This window comes from Panthera pardus, unplaced genomic scaffold (assembly GCF_024362965.1).
Source record: "Panthera pardus isolate Hobbes unplaced genomic scaffold, ASM2436296v1 HiC_scaffold_13, whole genome shotgun sequence".
NCBI lineage: Eukaryota > Metazoa > Chordata > Mammalia > Carnivora > Felidae > Panthera > Panthera pardus.
In genome coordinates this window covers 6819428-6846739 of record NW_026526688.1, presented here as the reverse complement: position 1 = coordinate 6846739, position 27312 = coordinate 6819428, and the positions used below count along the sequence as shown (strand labels likewise).

The window sequence follows — 27312 nt, the reverse complement described above, 5'->3', positions numbered from 1 at the left end:
GTTACTTCACTGAAATACTGAAAAGAATATCCTGGGGAGTGTTTGAAAGCTCTGTTTCTAAATAGTAATTGATATATTTAGATAGGTATTTGGTATTGAAGATAAGTACTCACATAAAACATTGTTAATACATTGCTCTACTAATGAGGCTAGTTATTAACTAGTGTATTTCCAACACTAAAGGATAAAGCTTTATATTCATATTTATTTTATTCATAGAACTCTTAGCAATGAAGAATGTTGTAGCCAACAATAAAGCGGCATATTGTGAGTGATATTCTGTAGAAGTGCAAAAGAAGCCTGCAGCGGAAGAAACTAGAAAAGTGTACTACGTATCCTTTCTACAAACCCACTCTGAACAGAATTAAATGCAGGCCAAATGCTTTTAAAAACTTTTGTGTCTTGCTGGCCATTGCAGTATCCACACACTAAAGATAAAAGGAATAATAATAATACAGAACAGTGTTTTAAATGACTGTAGCTCATTTAAACCCTTCAGCCATCCACTGGGTTGTCAGATCACATTGGCAACTAAAATTTGACATCCTCCTGGGCTTGCTTCGTTAAGGTCCCTATTTCAGAGAACTTTACAACCATTTTAGCAGCTTCATCCAAGTCATCACAAGCAAGAATTTTAAGTCCATTGTCTGTTATCAGTGCCTTAGCATCATCAACTCTTCTACATTGTAACTGTACTACAATAGATATTTTAATTTCTAAGTCATGTACGGTGATAACTATACCCTGTGCAATAACATCATGTCATATGATTCCTCCAAAAATGCTGACCAGAATAACCAGGGCCTGTTTATCTGAAGTGATAAGCTTAAATGCCTCTGTTACTTGATGGACTGTGGCATCACCACCAACATCAAGAAGGTTTTCTGGAGTCCTCCATGAAGTTTTATTCCAGCCCTTGTGGCCAGCCAATCCAGCACCATTTACTAGACAGCCTATATTTCCACCTGGGCCAATGTAGTTGAGATCCACCTCAGTGAATCTCTGTCCCTTTGATTTTCCTGGGTCTCATTCAGTAAGTCAAAGATTTTTGTCTGGCGATAAGCTGAATTAGAATCAAAATTGATCTTTGCATTCATGCACAGCACAGCTCCATCTGAATTCTCTACCATTGGATTTATTTCTTCCGTGGTTGCATCATATTTCCGGAAAGGGTTATAAAGCTTGATCACATTTTCTGCCACAGAATTCACAATATTAGGTGGAAATCCCGTCTTGTGTTTGGGCCAGACAGCCTTTTCCTTTTTGATGCCTTCTAAATTAATAGGTTCTTCAACTATGGCCTTAGTCTCAGTAGCAACGTCATCAGTGTTGACACCACCTTGCGAACTTCCTGTTAATACAGGACCTTGAAATGACCTTTCCATTGTTATTGCAAAGTAGTATTCTTTGCAATATCTTTCTAGCATATCTTTGCTCACCAACCAAATACTTGATTGCATATTCTCCCCTTTTTTGCTGTTTTCTTGGTAAACAACTCCTCCCCAGTCCCTTCTGAGGAAACGTTTTTTGCTTCTTGTGGAGAGAAAACTGTCTCCACTCCCCCTTTGAAGCCACTCTCAAATGTTTCTCTTCCTCTACCACCAACTAAAACATGTGCCTTTTTCATAAAATCTTTTGAATCTAATTTTTTGGCAATTCCATAAACTCCATCTGGTGATTTTGCCACATGTCCTTTGGGAATAGAGACACCAGCTTCTTGTATCCGTATCCATGTGTCGATGCAGTGAGAGATTCCTTTGTTGTTGCTGGTGTATATGGAGTCCATGGTTGTTGAACAATCCAGAACTTCTCAGAGCCTGGGCAGCAGCCTATGACACCAACCAGGACCTAGAAATTGAAGTTTTTTAATGAAGTTTTTTAATTCAGGTATAGCTAACTTAAGGTGTTATATTAGTTTCAGGCATACAATATAGTGATTCAACAATTCAATACATTATGCAGTGCTCATCATGATAAGTATACTCTACTCCTTCACCTACTTCCCCCATTTCCCTCCCTCCACCCCTCTGCTAACCATCAGTTTGTTCTCTGTAGTTAAGAGTTGGTTTCTTGGTTTATCTCTTTTTCTCTCTCTCTTTTCTTTTTTCCTTTACTCATTTGTTTTGTTTTTCAATTCCATGTATGAGTGAAATCATATGGTATTTGTCTCTCTCTGACTTATGTCACTTAGCATTATACCTTTTAACTCTACCCATGTTGTTACAAATGGCAAGATTTCATTCTTTTTTATGCCTGAGTAATATTCCATTGTGTATATGTACCACATCATCTTTATCCATTCATTTATCAAAGGTTGCTTCCATAATTTGGCTATTGTAAATAATGCTGCAATATACAGGGGTGCATTATCCCTTTGAGTCAGTGTTTTTGTATTTTGGGGGTAAATACCCAGTAGTATGATTACCAGATTGTGTGGTAATTCTATTTTTAATTTTTGAGGAACCCCCACACCGTTTTCCAGAGTGGCTGCACCAGTTTGCATTTCCACCAATAGTGCATAAGGCTTCCTTTTTCTCCACATCCTTGCCAACACTTGTTGTTTCTTGGGTTTTTTATTATAGTCATTCAGACAGGTGTGAGGTGATATCTCCCTATAGTTTTGATTTGTTTTTCCCTGATAATGAGTGACTTTTTTCCCTGATAATGAGCATTTTTTCATGTGTCTGCTGGCCATCTGTGTGTCTTTGGAGAAATATCCGTTCATGTCTTCTGTCCAGTTTTTAGTTGGATTGTTTTTGTGGTGTTGAGTTGTATAAGTTCTTAATATATTTTGGATATTAACCCTTTATCAGATATGTCATTTGCAAATATGTTCTCTGGCTCAGTAGGTTGTCTTTTAGTTTTGTTGACGGTTTCCTTTGACATGCACAAGTTTTCATTTTGATGTAGTCCTATAGTTTATCTTTGTTTTTGCTTCTCTTGCCTCAGGAGACATATCTAGAAAAATGTTACTGTGACCAGTATCAGAGAAATTACTGCCTGTGCTCTCTTCTAGGATTTTTATGGTCTCAGATCACACATTTAGGTCTTCAATCCATTTGAGTTTATTTTTATTTATATGGTGTGAGAAAGTGGTCCAGTTCCATTCTTTTGCGTGTTACTGTCCAGTTTTCCAAACACCATTAGTTAAAGAGACTTTTTCCCATTGCGTAATCTTTCCTTTTTTTGTTGAAGATTAATTGACCATATAATCGTAGGTTTATTCTGTTCCATGGATCCATATGTCTATTTTTGTGCCAATGCTATAGTGTTTTGATATCTTCAAATCTGGGATGGTGATACATCCAATTTTGTTCTTTTTCAAGATCGCTTTGGCTTTTTGGGGTCTTTTGTGGTTTCATACACATTTTAGAATAATTTGTTCTAAGTCTGTGAAAAATGCTATTGGTATTTTGATAGGGATTGCATTAAATATGTAGATTGCTCTGAGTAGTGTGGACATTATAACAATATTTGTTCTTCTGATCCATGAGCATGAAATGTCTTTCATTTCTTCATGTTGTCTTCAATTTCTTTCATCAATTTTCAGAGTACAGGTCTTTTGCCTCTTTGATTACTTTATCCCTAGGTATTTTATTCTTTTTGGTGCAATTGTAAATGAGATTTTTTTCTTCATTTTACTTCATGCTGCTTCATTATCCGTGTATACAAATGCAATTGATTTCTGTACATTGATTTTGTATCCTAGGACCTTACTGAATTCATGTATCACCTCTAGTAGTTTTTTGGTGGAGTCTTTCAGGTTTCCTAGATATACTTTATGTCATTATCGTGAAAGTTTTACTTCTTCCTTATTCGGATGCTATAATTTCTTTTTGTTGTCTGACTGCTGTGGCTAGGACTTCCAGTACTATGTTGAATAAAAGCAGTGAAAATGGACATGCTTGTCTTGTTTCTGACCTTAGGGAAAGAGCTGAGTTTTTCATCATTGCATATGGTGTTAGCTGTGAGTTTTTCATACATGCTTTTTATTATGTTGAGTATGCTTCCTTTACACCTACTTTTTTGAGTTTTTTTTATCATGAATAAATATTATACTTTGTCAAGTGCTTTTTCTGCATCTATTGAAAGGATCATATCCTTTCCCTTGTTGATGTGATGTATTACATTGATTGACTTGCAAATATTGAACCATCCTAGCATCCCAGGAATAAATCCTACCTGATTGTGATAAATGATTTTTTTAATGTACTTTTAGATATTGTTTGCTGCTATTTGTTGAGGCTTTTTGCATCTATGTTCATCAGAGATATTGGCCTGTGATTCTTTTTTTTGTGTTTTTCTGGTTTTGGTATGAGTGTAATGCTGGCCTCATAGAATGAATTTGGAAGATTTCTTTCCTCTTCTATTTTTTTTGATTACTGATTCAATTTTATTTCTGGTAATCAGTTTGTTCAAATTTTCTATTTCTTCCTGATTCGGTTTTGGGAGGTTATGTGTTTCTAGGAATTTATCCATTTCTTCTAAATTGTCCAATTGGTTGGCATATTTTTTGTATAACATTCATAATCTTTGTATTTGTGGTGTCAGTTGTTAGTTCTTTTGATTTCTGATTTTACATCCTCTATTTTTTTCTTTTCTTTTCTTTCCTTTTTTTCTGATGAGTCTGGGCTAGTTTTAACAATATTGTTGATCTTTCAAAGAACCAGCTCCTGGTGTCATTGATCTCTTCTATTTTTTGTTTGTCTTTATTTGATTATTACTGCTCTAATCTTTATTATTTCCTTCCCTCTGCTGTTTGGGGTTTTTTCTTGTTCTTCTTTTTTCCAGCTCCTGTAGGTGTTAAGGTTGAGTTGTTTGAGATATTTCTTGCTTATTGATGTAGGCCTGTATTGTTATAATCTTTCCTCTTAGAATCACTTCTGCTGAATGTATCCATTCATCAGTTGATGGACATTTAGGCTCTTTCCATAATTTGGCTATTGTTGAGAGTGCTGCTATAAACATTGGGGTACAAGTGCCCCTGTGCGTCAGTACTCCTGTATCCCTTGGGTAAATTCCTAGCAGTGCTACTGCTGGGTCATAGGATAGGTCTATTTTTAATTTTTTGAGGAACCTCCACACTGTTTTCCAGAGTGGCTGCACGAGTTTGCATTCCCACCAACAGTGCAAGAGGGTTCCCGTTTCTCCACATCCTCGCCAGCATCTATAGTCTCCTGATTTGTTCATTTTAGCCACTCTGACTGGCGTGAGGTGATATCTGAGTGTGGTTTTGATTTGTATTTCCCTGATGAGGAGCGATGTTGAGCATCTTTTCATGTGCCTGTTGGCCATCTGGATGTCTTCTTTAGAGAAGTGTCTAGTCATGTTTTCTGCCCATTTCTTCACTGGATTATTTGTTTTTTTGGGTGTGGAGTTTGGTGAGCTCTTTATAGATTTTGGATACTAGCCCTTTGTCCAATATGTCATTTGCAAATACCTTTCCCATTCCGTTGGTTGCCTTTTAAAAGATTTTTCAGGAGTGCTGGCTTGAAGATGGCGGTGTAGGAGGACGCTGGGCTTACCGTGTCCTGCAGATCACTTAGAGTCCACCCACACCTGCCTGAATAACCAAGAAAACCACCAGAAGACTAGCAGAATGGATTCTCTAGAGCCAAGTGTAACCAAGAAGCCCACGGAAGAGGGTAGGAAGAGCAGAGAGGCGGTGTGCGCCACAGGGACTGGCAGGAGGGAGCCAGGGTGGAGGGGCAGCCCGCTGGCAAAGCAGAGCCCCTGAGTCTGGCTTGCAAAAGCAAAGGGGCTGGGCAGAGTGTGTTTGGACAGCAAGTGGGGCTTAACATCTAGAAGGTTATAAGTTAACAGCTCGCTTGGAGAGTGGGAGGGCAGGAGGACAACGGGAGGGAGAGTTGTTGAGCCCCTGACAACAGAGTGCAGCTTGGTGGGGAACAAAGGCGCTCACCAGCGCCATCTCCCTTGACCATCCCCCAGCCAAAATCCCAAAGGGAATCAGTTCCTGTCAGGGAACTTGCTTGCACCATGCAAACACCCAACGCTGTGCTTCTGTGCATCCATCCCTCCAGTCGCGGGTCTGACTCCCTCTCAGTGCCACAGGGCCCCTCCAGAAGCAGATCACCAAAGGAAAAGCAAGCTGAGCCTGCCCCTCCTGCCCCCGTGCACCTTGCCTATCCACCCCAGCTAATACGCCAGATCCCCAGCACCACAAGCCTGGCAGTGTGCAAGTAGCCCAGACAGGCCATGCCACCCCACAGTGAATCCCATCCCTAGGAGAGGGTAAGAGAAGGTACACACCAGTCTGACTGTGGCCCCAGAGGTGGGCTGGGGGCAGACAACAGGTCTGACTGCGGCCCCGCCCACCAACACAAGTTATTCAAGAAAGCACAGGGGAAGTGCCCCACAATCCCGCACCACTCCAGGGACTATCCAAAATGACGAAATGGAAGAATTCCCCTCAAAAAAACCTCCAGGAAATAACGACAGCTAATGAACTGATCAAAAACGATTTAAACAATATAACAGAAAGTGAATTTAGAATAATAGTCATAAAATTAATCGCTGGGCTTGAAAACAGTATAAAGGACAGCAGAGAATCTATTGCTACAGAGATCAAGGGACTAAGGAACAGCCAGGAGGAGCTAAAAAATGCTGTTAATGATCTGCAAAATAAAGTGGAGATGACCACAGCTCGGATTGAAGAGGCAGAGGAGAGAATAGGTGAACTAGAAGATAAAATTATGGAAAAAGAAGAAGCTGAGAAAAAGAGAGATAAAAAAATCCAGGAGTATGAAGGGAAAATTAGAGAACTAAGTGATGCATTAAAGAGAAATAATCTACGCATAATTGGTATTCCGGAGGAGGAAGAGAGAGTGAAAGGTGCTGAAGGTATACTTGAAGAAATCATAGCTGAGAACTTCCCGAATCTGGGGAAGGAAAAAGGCATTGAAATCCAAGAGGCACAGAGAACTCCCTTCAGACGTAACTTGAATCGATCTTCTGCACGACATATCATAGTGAAACTGGCAAAATACAAGGATAAAGAGAAAATTCTGAAAGCAGCTAGAGATAAACATTCTCTAACATATAAAGGGACACTTATAAGACTCGTGACCGATCTCTCTACTGAAACTTGGCAGGCCAGAAAGTAATGGAAGGAAATCTTCCATGTGATGAACACAAAAAATAAGCAGCCGAGAATCCTCTATCCAGCAAACCTGTCATTTAGAATAGAAGGAGAGATAAAGGTCTTCCCAAACAAACAAAAACTGAAGGAATTCATCACCACGAAACCAGCCCTACAAGAGATCCTAAGGGGGATCCTGTGAGACAAAGTACCAGAGACATCACTACAAGCATAAAACATACAGACATCACAACGACTCCAAACCCATATCTTTCTATAATAACACTGAATGTAAATGGACTAAATGTGCCAACCAAAAGACATAGGCTATCAGAATGGATAAAAAAAACAAGACCCATCTATTTGCTGTCTACAAGAGACTCATTTTAGACCTGAGGATACTTTGAGATTGAAAGTGAGGGGATGGAGAGCTATTTATCATGCTACTGGAAGTCAAAAGAAAGCTGGAATAGCCATACTTAAATCAGACAAACTAGACTTTAAATTAAAGGCTGTAACAAGAGATGAAGAAGGGCATTATATAATAATTACAGGGTCTATCCATCAAGAAGAACTAACAATTATAAATATCGATGCACCGAATACGGGAGCCCCCAAATATATAAAACAATTACTCACAAACATAAGCAACCTTATTGACAAGAATGTGGTAATTGCAGGGGACTTTAATACCCCACTTACAACAATGGATAGATCGTCTAGACACATGGTCAATAAAGAAACAAGGGCCCTGAATGATACATTGGATCAGATGGACTTGACAGATATATTTAGAACTCTGCATCCCAAAGCAACAGAATATACTTTCTTCTCGAGTGCACATGGAACATTCTCCAAGATAGATTACATACTGGGTCACAAAACAGCCCTACATACGTATACGAGAATTGAGATCGTACCATGCATACTTTGGGACCACAGTGCTATGAAGCTTGAAATCAACCACAGGAAAAAGTCTGGAAAACCTCCAAAAGCATGGAGGTTAAAGAACACCCTACTAACGAATGAATGGGTCAACCAGGCAATTAGAGAAGAAATTAAAAAATATATGGAAACAAACGAAAATGAAAATACAACAATCCAAACGCTTTGGGACGCAGCGAAGGCAGTCCTGGGAGGAAAATACATCGCAATCCAGGCCTATCTCAAGAAACAAGAAAAATCCCAAATACAAAATCTAACAGCACACCTGAAGGAAATAGAAGCAGAACAGCAAAGGCAGCCTAAACCCAGCAGAAGAAGAGAAATAATAAAGATCAGAGCAGAAATAAACAATATAGAATCTAAAAAACTGTAGAGCAGATCAACGAAACCAAGAGTTGGTTTTTTGAAAAAATAAACAAAATTGATAAACCTCTAGCCAGGCTTCTCAAAAAGAAAAGGGAGAGGACCCAAATAGATAAAATCATGAATGAAAATGGAATTATTACAACCAATCGCTCAGAAATACAAGCAATTATCAGGGAATACTATGAAAAATTATATGCCAACAAACTGGACAACCTGGAAGAAATGGAAAAATTCCTAAATACCCACACACTTCCAAAACTCAAACAGGAAAAAATAGGAAGCTTGAACAGACCCATAACTAGCGAAGAAATTGAATCAGTTATCAAAAATCTCCCAACAAATAAGAGTCCAGGACCAGATGGCTTCCCTGGGGAATTCTACTAGACATTTAAAGCAGAGATAATACCTATCCTTCTCAAGCTATTCCAAAAAATAGAAAGGGAAGGAAAACTTCCAGACTCATTCTATGAAGCCAGTATTATTTTGATTCCTAAACCAGACAGAGACCCAGCAAAAAAAGAGAACTACAGGCCAATATCCCTGATGAATATAGATGCAAAAATTCTCAATAAGATACTAGCAAATCGAATTCAACAGCTTATAAAAAGAATTATTCACCATGATCAAGTGGGATTCATTCCTGGGATGCAGGGCTGGTTCAACTTTCGCAAATCAATCAACGTGATACATCACATTAATAAAAGATAAGAACCATATGATCCTGTCAATCAATGCAGAAAAAGTATTTGACAAAATTCAGCATCCTTTCTTAATAAAAACCCTCGAGAAAGTCGGGATAGAAGGAACATACTTAAACATCATAAAAGCCATTTATGAAAAGCCCACAGCCAATACCATCCTCAATGGGGAAAAACTGAGATCTTTCCCCCTGAGATCAGGAACACGACAGGGATGTCCACTCTCACTGCTGTTTTTTAACATAGTGTTGGAAGTTCTAGCATCAGCAATCAGACAACAAAAGGAAATCAAAGGCATCCAAATTGGCAAAGATGAAGTCAAGCTTTCACTTTTTGCAGATGACATGATATTATACATGGAAAATTGGATAGACTCCACCAAAAGTCTGCTAGAACTGATACATGAAGTCAGCAAAGTTGCAGGATACAAAATCAATGTACAGAAATCAGTTGCATTCTTATACACTAATAATGAAGCAACAGAAAGACAAATAAAGAAACCGATCCCATTCACAATTGCACCAAGAAGCATAAAATAACTAGGAATAAGCCTAACCAAAGATGTAAAAGATCTGTATGCTGAAAACTATAGAAAGCTTATGAAGGAAATTGAAGAAGATATAAAGAAATGGAAAAACATTCTGTGCTCATGGGTTGGAAGAATAAATATTGTTAAAATGTCAATACTACCCAAAGCTATCTACACATTCAATGCAATCCCAATCAAAATTGCACCAGCATTCTTCTCGAAGCTAGAACAAGCCATCCTAAAATTGCTATGGAACCACAAAAGACCCCGAATAGCCAAAGTAATTTTGAAGAAGACCAAAGCAGGAGGCATCACAATCCCCGACTTTAGCCTCTACTACAAAGCTGTAATCATCAAGACAGCATAGTATTGGCACAAAAACAGACACATAGACCAATGGAATAGAATAGAAACCCCAGAACTAGACCCACAAACGTATGGCCAACTAATCTTTGACAAAGCAGGAAAGAATATCCATTGGAAAAAAGACAGTCCCTTTAACAAATGGTGCTGGGAGAACTGGACAGCAACATGCAGAAGAATAAAACTAGACCACTTTCTTACACCATTCACAAAAATAAACTCAAAATGGATAAAGGACCTGAATGTGAGACAGGAAACCATCAAAACACTAGAGGAGAAAGCAGGAAAAGACCTTTCTGACCTCAGCCGCAGCAATTTCTTACTTGACACATCCCCAAAGTCAAGGGAATTAAAAGCAAAAATGAAGTACTGGGACCTTATGAAGATAAAAAGCTTCTGCACAGCAAAGAAAACAACCAACAAAACTAAAAGACAAGCAACGGAATGGGGAAAAGATATTTGCAAATGACATATCGGACAAAGGGCTAGTATCCAAAATCTATAAAGAGCTCACCAAACTCCACACCCAAAAAACAAATAATCCAGTGAAGAAATGGGCAGAAAACATGACTAGACACTTCTCTAAAGAAGACATCCAGATGGCCAACAGGCACATGAAAAGGTGCTCAACATTGCTCCTCATCAGGGAAATACAAATCAAAACCACACTCAGATATCACCTCACGCCAGTCAGAGTGGCTAAAATGAACAAATCAGGAGACTATAGATGCTGGAGAGGATGTGGAGAAACAGGAACCCTCTTGGACTGTTGGTGGGAATGCAAACTGGTGCAGCTACTCTGGAAAACAGTGTGGAGGTTCCTCAAAAAATTAAAAATAGACCTATCCTATGACCCAGCAGTAGCACTGCTAGGAATTTACCCAAGGGATACAGGAGTACTGACGCATAGGGGCACTTGTACCCCAATGTTTATAGTAGCACTCTCAACAATAGCCAAATTATGGAAAGAGCCTAAATGTCCATCAACTGATGAATGCATAAAGAAACTGTGGTTTATATACACAATGGAGTACTACATGGCAATGAGAAAGAATGAAATATGGCCCTTGGTAGCAACGTGGATGGAACTGGAGAGTGTGATGCTAAGTGAAATAAACCATACAGAGAAAGACAGATACCATATGTTTTCACTCTTATGTGGATCCTGAGAAACTTAACAGAAACCCATGGGGGAGGGGAAGGAAAAAAAAAAAGAGGTTAGAGTGGGAGAGAGCCAAAGCATAAGAGACTGTTAAAAACTGAGAACAAACTGAGGGTTGATGGGGGGTGGGAGGGAGGGCAGGGTGGGTGATGGGTATTGAAGAGGGCATCTTTTGGGATGAGCACTCGGTGTTGTATGGAAACCAATTTGACAATAAATTTCATATATTAAAAAAAATAAAAGCTTTTTCATTTTTGTGTTTTCATTTTCACTTGTCTCTGTGAGTTTTTGGATTTCCTCTGATTTTTTGATTAACCCATTAATTATTTAGTAGCATGTTATTTAACCTCTATGTATTTGTGTTCTTTCCAGGTTTTTTCTTGTGGCTGATTTCTAGTTTCATAGTGTTGAGATCAGAAAAGATGTATGGTATGACGTTAATCTTTTAAATTTGTTGTGACTTGTTTTGTGGCATATTATGTAATCTAGTCTGGAGAATGTTCCATGTGTACTTGAAAAGAACGTGTATTCTGCTTTGAGATGTAATATTTTGAATGTATTTGTTAAATCTATCCCATCCAATATGTCATTCAAAGCCACTGTTTCTTCTCCTCCGTTTTGGATTATCTATCCATTGATATAAGTGGGATTTTAAATCCCCTAGCATTAGTGTAGTACTCTTGAATGCTTCTGTTATTATCTTGAGCTGCCATATGTATTTGGGTGCTGTCATAATGGGTGCATAAATATTAATAATTTCTATATCTTCTTGTTAGATTGTCCTTTTTATGATGTAGTATCCTTCCTTGTTTCTTGTTATAGTCTTTATTATAAAGACAATATTTTGTCGCATATAAGTGTAAATACCTTTACTTTTAAATTCCATTTTCATGACAAGTGCTTTTCCATACCTTCACTCTGATTCTGCATGTGTTTTTAGGTCTGAAATGAGTTTCATGTAGGCAGCACTGGGTCATTCATTTTTATCCATTTCATCACCCTATGTCTTTTGATTGCAGTATTTAGTACATTTACATTCAAAGCAATTTTTGATAATTATGTACTTACTCCCACTGTGTTACTTTTTTTTCTTTAAGTTATTGTTTATTTTTTGTAGTTCTTCTCTGTTGGTTTATTCTGTTGCTCTCTTCCTCATGGTTTGCTGGCTTTCTTTAGTGGTATATTTAGGTTCCTTTCTCTTTATTTTTTGCGTATCTATTACTGATTTTTTATCTGTGGTTACCATTACATGTATATGACATCTTATGCACATAACAGTCTTTATTAAGTTGATGGTGGCTTAAATTTGAGCATCTTCTTTACTCCTTTCCTTACCATGTCTAGATATATTATGTTATCATTTACATCCTTTTAATTTTGTGAATCCTGTGATTAATTTTTATAGATATACTTAATTTTACTTCTTCTGTGCTTCCTACTTTTCTTACTCCTCCTTATGGTCTTTCCTTTCCACTCAAAGAGTACTCTTTAACATATATTGTAGGGCTAGTTTAGTGGTTATTAAGTCTTTTAACTTTCGTTTGGGAACATTTGCTTCTTCTATTCTGAATGCTGCATTGCTGGATAGGATATTCTTGGCTGCAGGTTTTTCTCTTTCAACACTTTGAATATATCATGCCACTCCCTTCTTGCCTGCTATTTCTGCTGAGAAATCAGCTGATCACCTTATGGAGTTTCCCTTGTATGTAACTGCTTTCTTTTCTCTTGCCTTAAAAAATGTTTTCTCTTTATTACCAATTTTTGCCATTTTAATTACTATGCGTCTTGGTGTGCACTTCCTTGGGTTGATTTTGTTGGGGCTTTCTATTTCTCCTGGATAAATACGTATGTTATTAAACTTGATGGTGTTGTTGAGTTCCCTGTGTGTATTTTCATTTTTTTAATATATTTTTTCTCTCTCCTATTCAGATTGATTGTTTTCCATTACTCTGTCCTCCAGGTCCCTGATCGATTCTGTAGTCCACTATTTATTCCATGTAGTATGTTTTTAATTTCAGTTATTGAGTTCTTCACCCTGACTGGTTCTTTTTTATGTTCTTCTCTCTTTATTAAGGGTCCCACTGGGCCCTTCCCTCTTTTCTCAAGTCCAAAATTATTTCAAATTCTCCATCAGGCAAATTCTCTGCTTTGTTTAGCCCACTTTCTGTGAACTTCTGTTCTTTCATTTGGAACATATGTTAGATCCAAAATATCTACTCACTTTGTGGAACTCTGTGTCTCTTTCTATGTGTTAGCAAAGTCACATATGGCTACTGCTCTTGAAAGCAGTGGTCTTATGAAGGAGAGGTACTGTGGTGACTTACAGTGCAGTGACCCCTGTTCGTCAGAACCTGGTGCTTCAGGGGGTGTTTTTATGGGGTTTGAATTCACCCTACCATTGTGGCTGGGCCACTTTTGCCTTCAGTCCAGTTATTTGCCATGGTTCTCTTTGAGTCTTGTGAGCAGGGTTTGGTGCCTGTGTTGTGTAAGTGGGCCAGTCTGGGGCCACTGTGGGTTTGAGTTGAGTCAGACTAGGCATTTGCCAGAGATGCAGTAGCACAAAACTGCAGGGTGCTTTCCTTTTGTTGTCCCCAGAGAAACTTTCATTTGTGGGTGGGGCCTATAGTTAAATCAGATACCTGCCTCCAGCCCCCTACTGGGGTTGCAGCCAAACTGGCGTGTGTGTGTGTGTGTGTGTGTGTGTGTGTGTGTGTGTGTGTGTGTTTATCTTCCTCTCTATCTGAGGCAGACGTCACTATGGAGTGGCACTAGTCTCTATTGGGGCTGCTTGCACAATGCCAGGCTTGTGGCACCTCTTTCAGTGGTCTCCAGCCAAGGGTCTACTAGAGGGGTCAGGTCTGCAAGAGAACGGGGATGAGGTATACGGTGTTAGCAATGTTTGTGTGGGTCTCCTGTGTGTGAGGACACAGAGCAGAGGCCTGGCTGGAGTGGAGGCTTGACTGGAGTGGGCATGTCCACAGGAAAATGCAGGGCAGGGCACACTGTTAGCAAGTTACATAATGTTGGCACTGTGCTCCTTTCTGCAGGTTTCCTGCGTCTCTTCTGGGGGGCAGGGGAGGGAAATGGTGCCACCGGCTCCTTTGTCCCAGGAGGTCCCCCAAAGTTCCTGCCCCTCCAGCATGTTTTATGAGATTAGTAAACAAATCTCCCTCCTGTATACTGCAGTATTTTTCAAACTGCTGCTCTTATGCTGGTATTTCTCAGGAGCTGTTTGTTGTGCCATCTTTTTAAGGACATGGACTTAGTTTCCTATTGCTTCCTGCTGAGCCCACTGATTTTTAAAGTTCTAGGTGTGAGCCCCATAGACTATAAGAACTTGTGACATTATGCCTCTCTGGTTTTCAAACAAGCTACTTATATTTGGGATGCTTGGTATGAGGGTCTGGTCCTCTCTTCTTTCTATGCCTGTGGCATTTCTTCCCCCCCCCCCCCCCCCACAAACAGTCCTGTGGGTCTGTTTGGGTTCCAATCACCTCTCTGCCTTCTTACCTTCTTCAGTGTGGGCTCTTCTCTACATTTAGCTGTGGGACATCTGTTCTGCTGGTCTTCAGGTCATTTTCTGGGTTATTAGCACTGATGTGGGTGTTATCTAGTCCTCTTACTCCTCCACATTCCCTGGAAGTCTCCCAGATCTATGTATCTTTATCCTTCCCCAGATCCCTATGTGAACATTATTCCACTTAATATAGTTCCAGAGGTCTCTTAAGGTGTCACCACTTTTTTGAATTCTCTTTCATTCTGCCACTCTGTGTAGATATTTTCCATTGTTTTGTCTTCTAGCTCACTGATTCATGCTTCTATTTTATCTATTCTGGTATTGAACTGCTCTAGTTTTCTCAGTTCAGTTATAATTTCTGTTTCATACTTCTTACATTTCTTGTCTCTTTGTTGAGGTTCTTGCTGTGTTCACTCATTTTTCTCCTGAGTTTGGTGAACATCTTTATGACCATTACTTTGAACTCTTTATCAAATAAGTTGCTTATTTCATTTTTGTTAAGATCTTTTTCTAGGATTTTGCCTTATTATTTGTATTGGAATATAGCCCTCTGTCTCCTCATTTTTGCCTGCCTGTCTGGGTTCGTCTATATGTATTGGAAGAAATGGCTACTATCATTAGTCTTGAAGGAACTATATTGTGTAGGAGCTGTTCTGGGTGGCTCCAAAATGCAATCTTCCCTGTCGACAAGAGCCAGGCACTCTATGGGCATCCATGAAGTGGGGTTGTGTGCCTGCTGGCTGTGATCAGGCCATGACTACTTCCTTGAGAATTCAGGGCTTATGCCACTTGGTTAGTCCAGTTTCTGTTCATCCATTGTACATGTAGGGCATGGTTTGGGGCACTCACCTAACCCTGTTGTGGCTCAGGTACTGCATGCTGTGGATAGGGAATGGGGAGGGCAGAGATTGCTTTCTAGTGCTAGTAGGCTAGAGAGAGGACATCAATAATGGTTTCTGTCTGCTCCATCACCAGCCATTGAGCACGAGATTGCAAAAATGACATCACCAGTGCTTCTGTCCTTGGGTAAAGTCCCTGCAGATTCTTGCATATCCTGCAGCCACTTGAAAATTAGTCTAAGTTTATTTGTTGCTTTTGTACTGGATTTTAAGGCAAATGCATTTGTGCATGAGCCTTTTAAGAGCATGATCTCCATTCCCTATAATTACAAGATTATCCTGGTCTTAATACCCATTGACTTCCAAAACCAGTTATGCTGGGGGCTTGTCTTTTTGGTGCTGGCCACCAGAATGGGGGTGCTTGATGTAGGGTGTAATCCCTTGAGATAGTGCTCCATATGTGGGGCATTCCTTCTGTGATTATGGAGTCACTAAGACTGGGGTGGGGTCTAGTGTTAGGCTGTATTTTTGACTCTCCTACCCTCCTTGATGCGTTGCTTTTATCTTTAGTTATGGAGGCATTGTTCTTCCTGTTCTCAGATCCCTTTTAGAGGAAAATTAATCCATATGTAGCTGTAAGTTTGTTGTGCCCCTGAAAGGAGTTCAGAGTCTTTTTTCATCCACCATCTTGAATCACTCCTGAGATGCTTGTCTTTTTTTGCCCTGGTCTCCTGGTTAAACTGTATTCATGCCTTTATTTTGCCAGAGGAGTTCAGGGAAGAATGGCAATGAAATGCCCTTCCCTCTTGCTTTTACCATGTTGCTATTATTTTTATTGAGGTATAGTTGGCATATAATATTAGTTTCAGGTGTAAAACATAATGATTACATATTTCTATAACTTGTGGAATGATCACAATAATAATTAACATTCAACACCACACATAGTTAGAAAATTTCTTCTTGTGATGAGTAAGATCTAGTCTCTCAGTGGCTTTCAAGTATGCAAAACAGTTTTGTAGTCACCATGCTGTACATTATATTGCTAGTGTTTATTTTATACTTGAAGTTTGTACCTTTTGGCTCTCTTCACCAATTTCACCACTCCCCAACCCATGCTTCTGGCAACCACCAATCTGTTTTCTATATCTAAGAATTGACTGTTTTTGTTCTTATGTTCCACATATAAGTAAGGTCATATGGTATTTGTCTTTCCCTGTCTAACTTACTTCATTTAATATAATGCCCTTGTAACAAAACCCAAGTTCATCTGCTGGACACACATCAAAGCTAATCACTGAGACATTAGACTATGCACCAAGGAAATGGTTTGTTTGAGAAGCAGCTAAATGAAAAGACAGGAGAGCAGGTCTCAAATCCCCCTCCCGAAGGAGGCAAGTCAGGGAAATTTAAAATAATCAAAAAGTTGCCGTTCTGGTTATTGGTCCCATTAATGCTTTGATTACAAAGTTTCAATCCTCATTATCTTTGACGATTCTTTATTCTTGAGGGAATTGGGACAATGATGGCTCTAATTTCTTCTTGCTGAGATGGGGTGAATGAAGATCAAGGTTAGAGGAATATACTCATTTAGAAATATTCTTCAGTTCCAGGTTGAAATCCAACATTCTGCATTACCAACATTTTTGTTCTTTGGCTAATAGTTCTTGTCCAACATTTTATACTATATTTTATGACTAAGTAGCAAAGGAGAATTAAGAATATAGACATTTCACATTTGAGTAATTCTAGTAAGATTGACCTAATTCCTTGGGGAATCCTGAAAACCATTTCCAGATCTGATTCTAGGGCCTTAGGGTACATTTGTTCTAACCAAGTAGCTTGTAGTATGATGAATTAGCTACTGTACAAACACCTCCTTGTTCTGTCAAAACATAATCTAAAATAATTCTATTACCTAGCATTACTTGGCCAAAAAGTCTAAGGCCTTTTATTGTACTCCAGCTATTTAAATATTTATATCGCCAAGGGAAATATTTATATCCACAGACAAAAATGTAACCTGGGGGTACACATAGCACTTCTGTTAATTCATGGGGATCAATACTTTTATTTTGCAGACTTATTGATTTCTCTCAACTAGCCCTCCTAAATAGTAATTTCATGTCTATCAGAGGCTTGTTGGTCCAAGCAGGTTTTTTTTTCATGTTCTCCTTGCTGGCAGGGTATATAGGACCTGTAGTTTCTTGTGGAACCAGTTTAATTAGAGTATGTTAAATCCACAGCTCTGTTCCTTTTAGTTTCATTGAAGAATGTTGCTCATTAGCACCTCATAAGGTTCTGTCTCAGGAGGTTGGTCCTTTGGGTACTTGCTTTTCCAGGTCTTATTTTCTTTTGGAGAGAGAAACTCTTAAGCAGGCTTCAAGCTCAGTGTGGAGTCTGATATAGGGCTCAGTCCCACAACCCTGAGGTCATGACCTGAGCCAAAATCGAGAGTCAGATGCTCAACCGACTGAGCTACTCAGATACCCATCTTCCAGGTCTTTAATAACACTAAGTCTCCAGGATTCAAGTAGTATGAGGGCACATCAGTGGAGTACATCAATCAACCCGCTCTTGTTTTCGCATCATGGTAAAGTCTATCTACCAGTATTCTCCAGATTGAGTGCCTCTAAGCTGCATACCTTTGAGAGCTGATGGAATCCCAGTCTTAGGTGTAGCACAAATGTCACGTTTTGGACTGTAATTTCATCAGTCTCTGAAGATGAGGACCCGCCAACCGTTTCTGGATCCATTGAAATATGGCATCTCACCTATAACAGGTGCGTTGATAAACATGACTACTTATTTTTTGCACAATATGTTCTGGAATAAGGATGATCTCTTGCTCATTCCGTTTCCAGCTGCCTTTAGTGCCAGCTGTCTGATTCCTTACTCTTTACCTCTTCTTAGTGTCTGATATTAAAGCCATTATACTGGGCTTTGGAGTCTTTGTGTGGGCTGCCAGCTTGGTGGATCAATCTGCCTCATTGTTCCCTTGGGCAATCAAACAGTTCAATTTATGGTGTCCTTGGCAGCCGAAAATCACTGCCTCCAGCTCTTCGTAGTTCTTAATCCATAAAACTGCTCTTGTCTGTAGACTCTCAAGGTCTGGATTTTCCAATGGTAGATTTGTCAAATAGAGACCATTGGAACAACTTGTTCTGGTGATCTTTCTGAGCGGTCCATACAGTAACAGGAAAACATGGGGCTGTTGTGGCAATTTTCTGTGATGTTTACTTCAAGTTGTCTAGCTTCAGTTTGCAAGGTTTCCAGAAAACAGCAAAGTGTTAGTTCTATTCAAGGAAACCAGAAGAATTTCAGGATCCAACCCAGTTTTATGGGCAAATAACAACACTCAAAGACAGTTAATCAGAACTCAAGAACATAACGTCCACAAAGGTGTCACTTAAACATCATTTCTCTCCCAAATCACCTTCATTTCCACCAAAGATAGGCAAATTAAGACTAATTTGTTTGTAAAATAAGTTTTAACAAATTTGGCCTAATTATTTACATAAGCACAGTGAGACTAGCGATTGGGCATATAGTTTTGGGGTTTTTTAAATCTGCATTACTGGAGCTTTTCATAAAGAATTTCAGATTGAACCTTTAACAGCCTTTCAAGGCTAAGAACCTAAGCCAAACACTTGCCATCAGACTCCACCTGCAATATCTACAGATTTGGGTGAATTCTTCTCTTGTCAAAGTTCCCAAAATACTCTGGTTCCTGCATCTGCCAGGAAGTGACCCTTTGTACTCACCTAGCAAGGTTGCTGGGAACCCTTAAATAAGGTACCAGGCTGATTTTTCAAGGGGCTATATTGGCTCCATGAAGTCAACCCTAGTTCCTTAAAGCCGTCTGGTCACATCTTAGTCTTTGCATGCCCCTCTCAAATACGATATTCCCGTCAAAGCCTTGGCAATATAACCAATTGTGTCCTATCATAAGGAGAATAGATTCTTACTCAACTTATGCAAATAAATACACTGCCTTGAAGATATAAAAATAGTCACTGAGAGTTGGAATTCTGGAGTGATAAGGTAGGGAGAAAAGATAGACCTGTGTTTTTAACCAATTTTTTGTAAGTCAGACATAGCTTAAGAGAAAAAGTTTCCTTAAAACTGGAAGAGGAAACATTAGAGAATCAGCCATCTTTCAAACAAGAGGCATAAAAAATATAATTTTCTTCAACTTATTCAGCCCCATGTTATTCTTCATCTGTCTGAATGTAGTTTTTTTTAATTAGTTCCAGAAATTCTTACTCAGTTTAGTTTTAGGATCTTAAAGATACCAGAGACCTGCATTTATCTTGACAAGAAAACTCTGTGACACACAGCACTTTAATAATTAGAATTATGAGTGATGATGTTATACCAGGACATATCAAAACCTTAGGAATTTTATATATTTTGGAACAGTTATTTGCATTCAGCCATACGATACAACTTAAGGGTTATTATCACTTACTTGACAATGATTCTCATGTAATTTGACATACCAAATAAACTACTTAAGTGATCGAAGACTTAATAAAGACAAAACATAGACCAATAATCTAAGACTCTCATTTTAACAGAAAAATCAATTCCAATCTTATACTGGTGTAAAGACATTTATTACAACAAGACAATTAAAAAAATTTTTGTAATGTATGTTTATTTTTGAGAGAGACAGAGACTGAGCACAAGCAAGGGAGGGGCAGAGAGAAAGAGAGAGACATAGAATCCGAAACAGGCTCCAGGCTCGGAGCTGTCAGCAAAGAGCCTGATGTGGGGCTTCAACTCACGAGTGGTGAAATTATGAGCTGAGCCAAAGTCAGACGCTTAACCGACTGAGCCACCCAGGCGCCCCACAAGAGAATTTTTTTAAAAAAAATTGTGCAGTCCCTCTTTTTTCCTCCTTTATCACCCATATTGATATATACTGATTGAGACATGGACACAGAGGGCACTGCGTGGATTTCAGTTCTGGTGGATGCGGTCATGTGCTGATAAGAATCTCCATCAGGAATGACGGACTCTCCACTCTAGGAATGCTGCCCTGACCCTAACCCTAACAGTCCTCAACTCTCAGATGCCATCAGGAATTGCCTCGAATGCAGACACCTGCCTTGCCAAGGTCATACCCTCTTCCCGGGTGGTCACATCCAATGACTGTTCAATATGAGCATATAAAAGTGCAGCCCTTTTGCCCAAAATTAGAATGATTCTGAAAGATAAGCCAACTTTTGTAACTCCTTTGAGAGTCAGCTAAGGAGTCTGTTGATATTGTATCAGTGTTCAACCTCTGCCTGATCTTTTCTTACTCTCCTTTCTCTTTGCCAGGTGTTGATCACTTTCTAATAAATTTTTTTCCACATATTGATCTCAATAATCCTATTCCCAACCATGCATAACATCTGCTTCCAAAGATTCCCTTCTCACAAACCTTCCACTACTTTCTTCTTTACATTCAGATTTTGTCCTAAGTTTTCCCTCTTTGAATAACCAGTCTGTTTCATTGCATACAGAGTTGTTTCCAGTAGTCTTTATTATATTTATTAGAACTTTAAGGTTTTCCTCTAAAACCAAATGGAAAGAACAAAATAAAATGCTAAGAACAAACTGGTGGTAGAAAGACATACTATATGCTTTTTCTTTTCTGACAAGTTTTGCAACAGAGATCATGTAAACCTACCTTTCAGTAAATACAGACAGAAGCTCTAATGCTGGGGCCCTGGGTGGGTGGCTCAGTCAGTTGAACTTCAGCTCTGGTCACGATCTCATGGTTTGTGGGTTCAAGTCCCACATTAGGCTCACTGCTGTCAGCAAAGAGCCTGCTTCAGGTCCTCTGTCCTCCTCTATTTGTCCCTCCCCTGCTTGTGTTCTCCCTCAAAAAGAAAACAAAAAAAACGTTCTAATGCTGGTAACTCTAAAGACATGTCCATTTTAATAAAACCAACAACCTTAAATTAGCTTTAGTACCAAATATTTTCCCAGATCAAATGAAACTGAAAAATGTTTGGGTTAGATTGCATTTTCTGATCTTTAGAACGGCAAGTTCTCACAAGCATTTGCTTTTAAACCAACCAGGGCTTTTCCCAGCGTTAGCAAAGGTACCATGCAAGGCACAGAAAATATCTCACATTTAACACATACACAGACAAATACACAAACAAGATGCAAATAATCTTAAAATGGTATTTCAATTTATGGATCCATTAGTCCTTTTTCCCTGGAGCCTAATAACGATTGTGGCCAAGCAGACTTAGAAAAAAAATTTTTTTTTTTTTCCTTTTCATGGGTTCATAACTAACCATTGCCCAATTTGGGAGAATACAGCCTAGAGGGCCGCGTTCAGGAATTGAATTATTATTTCGCTTTTTTCCAGTTAGAACACAGCTATCTTTATCCAAAGGTATCAACTGAAGCAGTCAGTAAGCCAAATGGAGCCCAGAGTACCTCTGTGAGTGTCAGTTCCTGTCCTAAAGTCGGGGCTTCACTAACTGCACCAAATAGCTTCCTGGTCATTGCTTTCCCAAGCAAGTGAAAAAGAAGGCAAAAAGATTCAAACCAAACAAGGGAAGAAAAGAAGAAAAGCTCATGTGCCTTCACATAGAAAGTACTCCGCAAGAAACATCTGTCCAAAACCAAAGCAAAAACCATTTCCTTGCTGCAACAGTGAAATTAAGTGCTGAAGGTTCCAGTTGGTGTAGGGCCTTAGAGAACGGTCCCTAGAATAAAGAGGCAGGGCAGCTGTTGGGACACATCACAGGACTCCCGTTACTGGTCAGGGGCTGACAAACCACAAGCAAAGATGTCTTGCCTGGTCCGCCGTATCTGTAGCCAAACCCCAGCTCAGCTGACAGGTAACAGAACTACTCACTGAGACATGGAGTATCCATCAAGGGGAGAGTTGGAAAGGCAGTTCAATGAGGAGAAGGGTGAGCAAATCTCAAATCCGCCTCCCCAAAATAGGAGAATCAGGGAAATTTAAAGGCAAACTAAAAGGTCTGGGTAAAAAGTTGCAGCTGGACTTAGTAATCCCATGAACCCTCTGGTTACTGATTTCACCTTCAAGTTAAATCACACATTCACACACACACACACACACACACCCCACATCTTCTTTGTCCACTCAACTATTTTTTTTTATTTAATTAAAAAAAATTTTTTTTAATGTTTATTTTTGAGAGAGACAAAGAATGCAAGCGGGTTAGGGGCAAAGAGAGAGGGAGACACAGAATCCGAAGCAGGCTCCAGGCTCTGAGCTGTCGGCACAGAGCCTGACGCGGGGCTCGAACTCACAATCTGTGAGATCATGACCTGAGCCAAAGTCGGATGCTATCCACTCGACTACTGATGGCAGTGAGGTTGGTTCCACGCCTTGGCCGTTGTAAACGATGCTACGGTGAACGTGGAGGTGCAGGTATCCTTTGAAGATAGCGTCTTCTTATTCTTCAGAGAGATACCTGGAAGTGACATTACTTGATCATGTGGTAGTTCTATTTAATTTCTTGAGGAAACTCCATACTATTTTCTGTAGTGACTCTGCCAATTTACATTCTCACCATTGTGCTTATCATTGTTCGGCTCTTTTGTAATTCTTTTTGTGATTTTTATGATTTTCTGTAACAGTAGGCTTATGTTCCTTTTCCTTTATCATTTGTGTATTTACAAGAGGTTTCTGCTCATGTGGGTTGCGTATATATAAAACTATTTTAAGCTCTATCAATTTAAGTTTCAATGCATTCTCAAGCTCTATATTTTTACTCCCTCTCCCCACATTTTATGTTCTTATTTTACAGCTTACATCTGAATATAGTGTGTCCATTAATAGATTTTTATAATTACAATTATTTGTACTGCTTTTGTCCCTTAACCATCATACTAGCTTTATAAATGATATCTCATTTTAATTGATTATCTCATTATATTTACAGCATCAGATTATTCTGAATTTTAGTATGCATATTTACCTTTCACAGTGTGATTTATATTTTCATATGTTTTCCTCTAAATAATTAGCATTTTTTATATTTCAGCCTAGAAAAGTCCCTTAAACCATTCCTATAAAACTGGTTTAGAGTTGATGATCTCCTTCAGGGTTTTCTTACCTAGAGAAATCTTTTATTTCTCCTTCCATTCTGAAGGACAACTTTTCTTAGTAGAATATTCTTATTTGGCAGTTTTTTTCTTTCAGCACTTTTAATACAATGTGCTCTTTCTTTTTTTTTCTTTTTTCTCTTTTATTCTTTTGCTCGTTTCTTTTGTTTCTTAAATTCCACATATGAGTGAAATCATATTTTTCTTTCTCTAACCTATTTCACTTAGCATTATATCCTTTAGTTCCTTCCATCCATGTCATTGCAAATGGCAAGATTTCATTCTTTTTTTTTTATGGCTGAGTAATATTCCAGTGTGTGTGTGTGTGTGTGTGTGTGTGTGTGTCACTGTTTTTTTTATCCATTTATCAATGCATGGACAATTGGGCTTTTTCCATAATTTGGCTATTGTAATTAAAGTTGCTATAAACATAGAGGTGCATGTGTCCCTTTGAATTTGTATTTTTGTATTTTGGGAGTAAATACCCAGTAGCGTGATTACTGGATCATAGAGTAGTTCTATTTTTAACTTTTTGAGGAAACTCCTTCCTGTTTTCCAGAGTGACTACCCCAGTTTGCATTTCCACCAACGTGCAACAGTGTTCCTTCTCTGCATGTCCTTACCAACACTTTTCTTTTTTATGTTTTTGATTTTAGCCATTGTGACAGGTGTGAGGTGATACTTCATTGGAATTTTGATATGCATTTCCCTAATGGTGGGTGATGTTGAGCACTTTTTCCTGTGTCTGTCGGATGCTTGGATGTCTTCTTTACAAAAATGTCTTTTCATGTTTTCTGCCCATTTTTTAAATTAAATTATTTGTTTTTTGGGTATTGAATTATGTGAGCTCTTTACATATTTTGGATACCAAGCATTTATCAGAAATGTCATTTGCAGGGGCACCTGGGTGGCTCAGTTGGTTAAGTGTCTGACTTCGGCTCAGGTATGATGTCACCACTCGTGAATTTGAGCCCCATGTCGGGCTCTGTGCTGACAGCTCAGAGCCTGGATCCTGTTTTAGATTCTTTGTGTCCCTTTCTCTCTGTCTCTCCCCAACTCGCACTCTGTGTCTCTCTGTCTCTTAAAAAGAAATAAAAATTAAAAAATATATATATATTATATATATATATTATATATATATATATTATTTGCAAATATCTTCTACCATTCATTAGGCTGCCTTTTAGTTTTGTTGGTTGTTTTCTTTGCTGTACAAATAACCCTGATAGTCTATTTTTGTTTTTATTTCCCTTGCCTCAGGAGACAGATCTAGAAAAAGGGTTCATCTTAATTTTGAACTCCTTCAGCTTCTTGGATTTAGATGTCTCTTTCTCCCAGGTTAGGAAAGTTTCAGCCATTATTTCTTCAAATAATTTTTCTTGCCCATCCTGTCTTCTTCTGGGACCCCAAAATGTGAATGTCAGTATGTTTGATATTGTCACATAAGTCCCTTAAATTATTTTCATTACTTTTTTATTTTTAATTTATTTTTAATTTTATTTTGAGAGAGACAGAGGCAATGCAAACAGGGGAGAGACAGAGGGAGACAGGGAGAGAGAGACAGAATCCCAAACAGGCTCTGCACTGCCAGATGTGGAGCCCGATGTGGGGCTTGAACCCATGAACTGTGAGATCAAGACTTGAGCCAAAACCAAGAGTTGTGTGCTCAAGTGACTGAGCCGCTCAGGCACCCCTATCTTCACTATTTATTATTTTTTTTGCTTCTCTGATTGGAAGAGTTCTACCACCCTGTCATCAAGTGCACTGATTGTTTCTTTCACTTCATCTAGTCTGTTGCTGAACCCTGTATATTTCATTTCAGTTACTGTGTCCTTCAGGCCAATGACTTCTATGTGGAACATTCTTACATTTATCTTTATATTGAAACTCTCTCTTGGTACATGAGCTGGGGAAGCATTTTATTTCTAGGTTTAATGAGATATAATTGACATATATCTCTGTATAAGTTTAAGGCATACAGCAAAAGGGCTTGACATATATTGTGAAATAATTATTGCTGTAAGTTTAGTTGGTGTCCATTGTCTCATAAAGATATAATAAAAAGAGGAAATTGATAAAAATATTTCCTTATAATGAGAACTTTAATAATATTTATACATATCATACAACATCTAAAATAGTTAACTATAGTCATCATGCTGTACAGTACATCCTTTGTACTTACATATGTTGTAACTGGAAGTTTGAGCATTTTTGATCACCTTTCTCCTCTTCCCTTCTCCTCAACCCTTACCGTTGTTTACCACAAATATGATTCCTTTTACTATGATTTTTGTATTGTTCTGTTTTGCATTTAGTCCCACATATATGTGAGATCATCAAATAGTCTTTTTCTGTCTGACTTCACATAATTCTCTCAAAGTCCATCCATACTGTTGTCAGTGACAAGATATCCTCATTTTCTATGTTTTGTATGGCTGGGTATTTCATCATCTAACACACACACACACACACACACACACACGCACGCACACCGTTGTCCATACACACAACAATAGATAATTCTTTATCCATTCATCCATTGATTGGTGGAAACTTAAGCAGTTTCCATGTCTTAGAGACTGTAAATAATCCTGTAACGAACAAGATGGTGCAGATATCCCTCCAAATTAGTGTTTTCATTTCCTTTGGATATCTTCCCAGAAGTGATACTGCTGGGTCATATGGTAGTTCTATTTTTAATTATTTAAGTGACCTCCATACTGTTTTCCATAGTGGCTGTACCAGTTTACAGTCCCAGCAACAGTATGGGGTTTCCCTTTTGTCCACATCCTCTCCAGCATGTGTTATATCTTTTAGATGATAGCCATTTTAATAGATGTAAGGTGACATCTCATAGTTTTAGATTTCAATTTCCCTAGTGACTACTGATATTGAACACTTTTTCATGTACCTGTTGGCCATCTATGTTGTCTTTGAGAAATGACTATTTAGGTCTTTTGCCCTTTATTAATCAAATTATTTGGGGTTTTGCTATTGAGTTCCATAATTTGGATATTAAGCTCTTATCTCATAAATGGTTTGCAAATATTTTTTCCCATTCTATTGATTGTCTTTTCTTTGTTGATTATTACTTTTGATGTGCAGGAGCTCTTTGGTTTAATGTAGTCCCACTTATTTATATCTGAGTTTGTTGCTTGTGCTTTAGTTGTCATACCCAAAAAATCATTGCTGAGACCATTGTCAAGGATATTCTTTCTTATGATGGTTTCAGGTCTTATATTTAAGTCTCTTATCCATTTAGAGTTAATTTTTGTGAGAATGTAAGATAGGGGTTTGGTTTCATTCTTTTACATGTGAATATGCAATTTTCCCAGAACCATACATTAAAGAGATTATCTCTTTTCTATTGAGTTTTTTTGGACCACTTGTTGAATATTAGCTAATCATATTTTCTTGGGTTTATTCCTGGGCTTTAGGTTCTATTCCATTGATTTATCTGTTTTTAAACCAATACCATACTATTTTGATTACTATAGCTTTGTGGTGTAGCTGGAAATCAGACGGTGTAATACCTTTTGCTTTGTTCTTCTTTGTTAGGATTGCTTTGGTTATTCAAATGTTTTATAGTTTCATAGATATTTTAGAAGTTTTTTTATACTACTCTTTAAGAAAAAGTTCTTGCAACCTTGATAGAGATTGCATTGAATCTGTAGATGGCTTTTAGTAGTATTAACATTTTAAT

General features: G+C 38.5%; 1 pseudogene; it reads right to left on the bottom strand.

Annotated features, from left to right (window-relative positions):
* Positions 1 to 519: 519 nt before the first annotated feature.
* Positions 520 to 18274, bottom strand: LOC109260735 (succinate--CoA ligase [ADP-forming] subunit beta, mitochondrial-like; annotated as a pseudogene).
* Positions 18275 to 27312: the final 9038 nt, after the last annotated feature.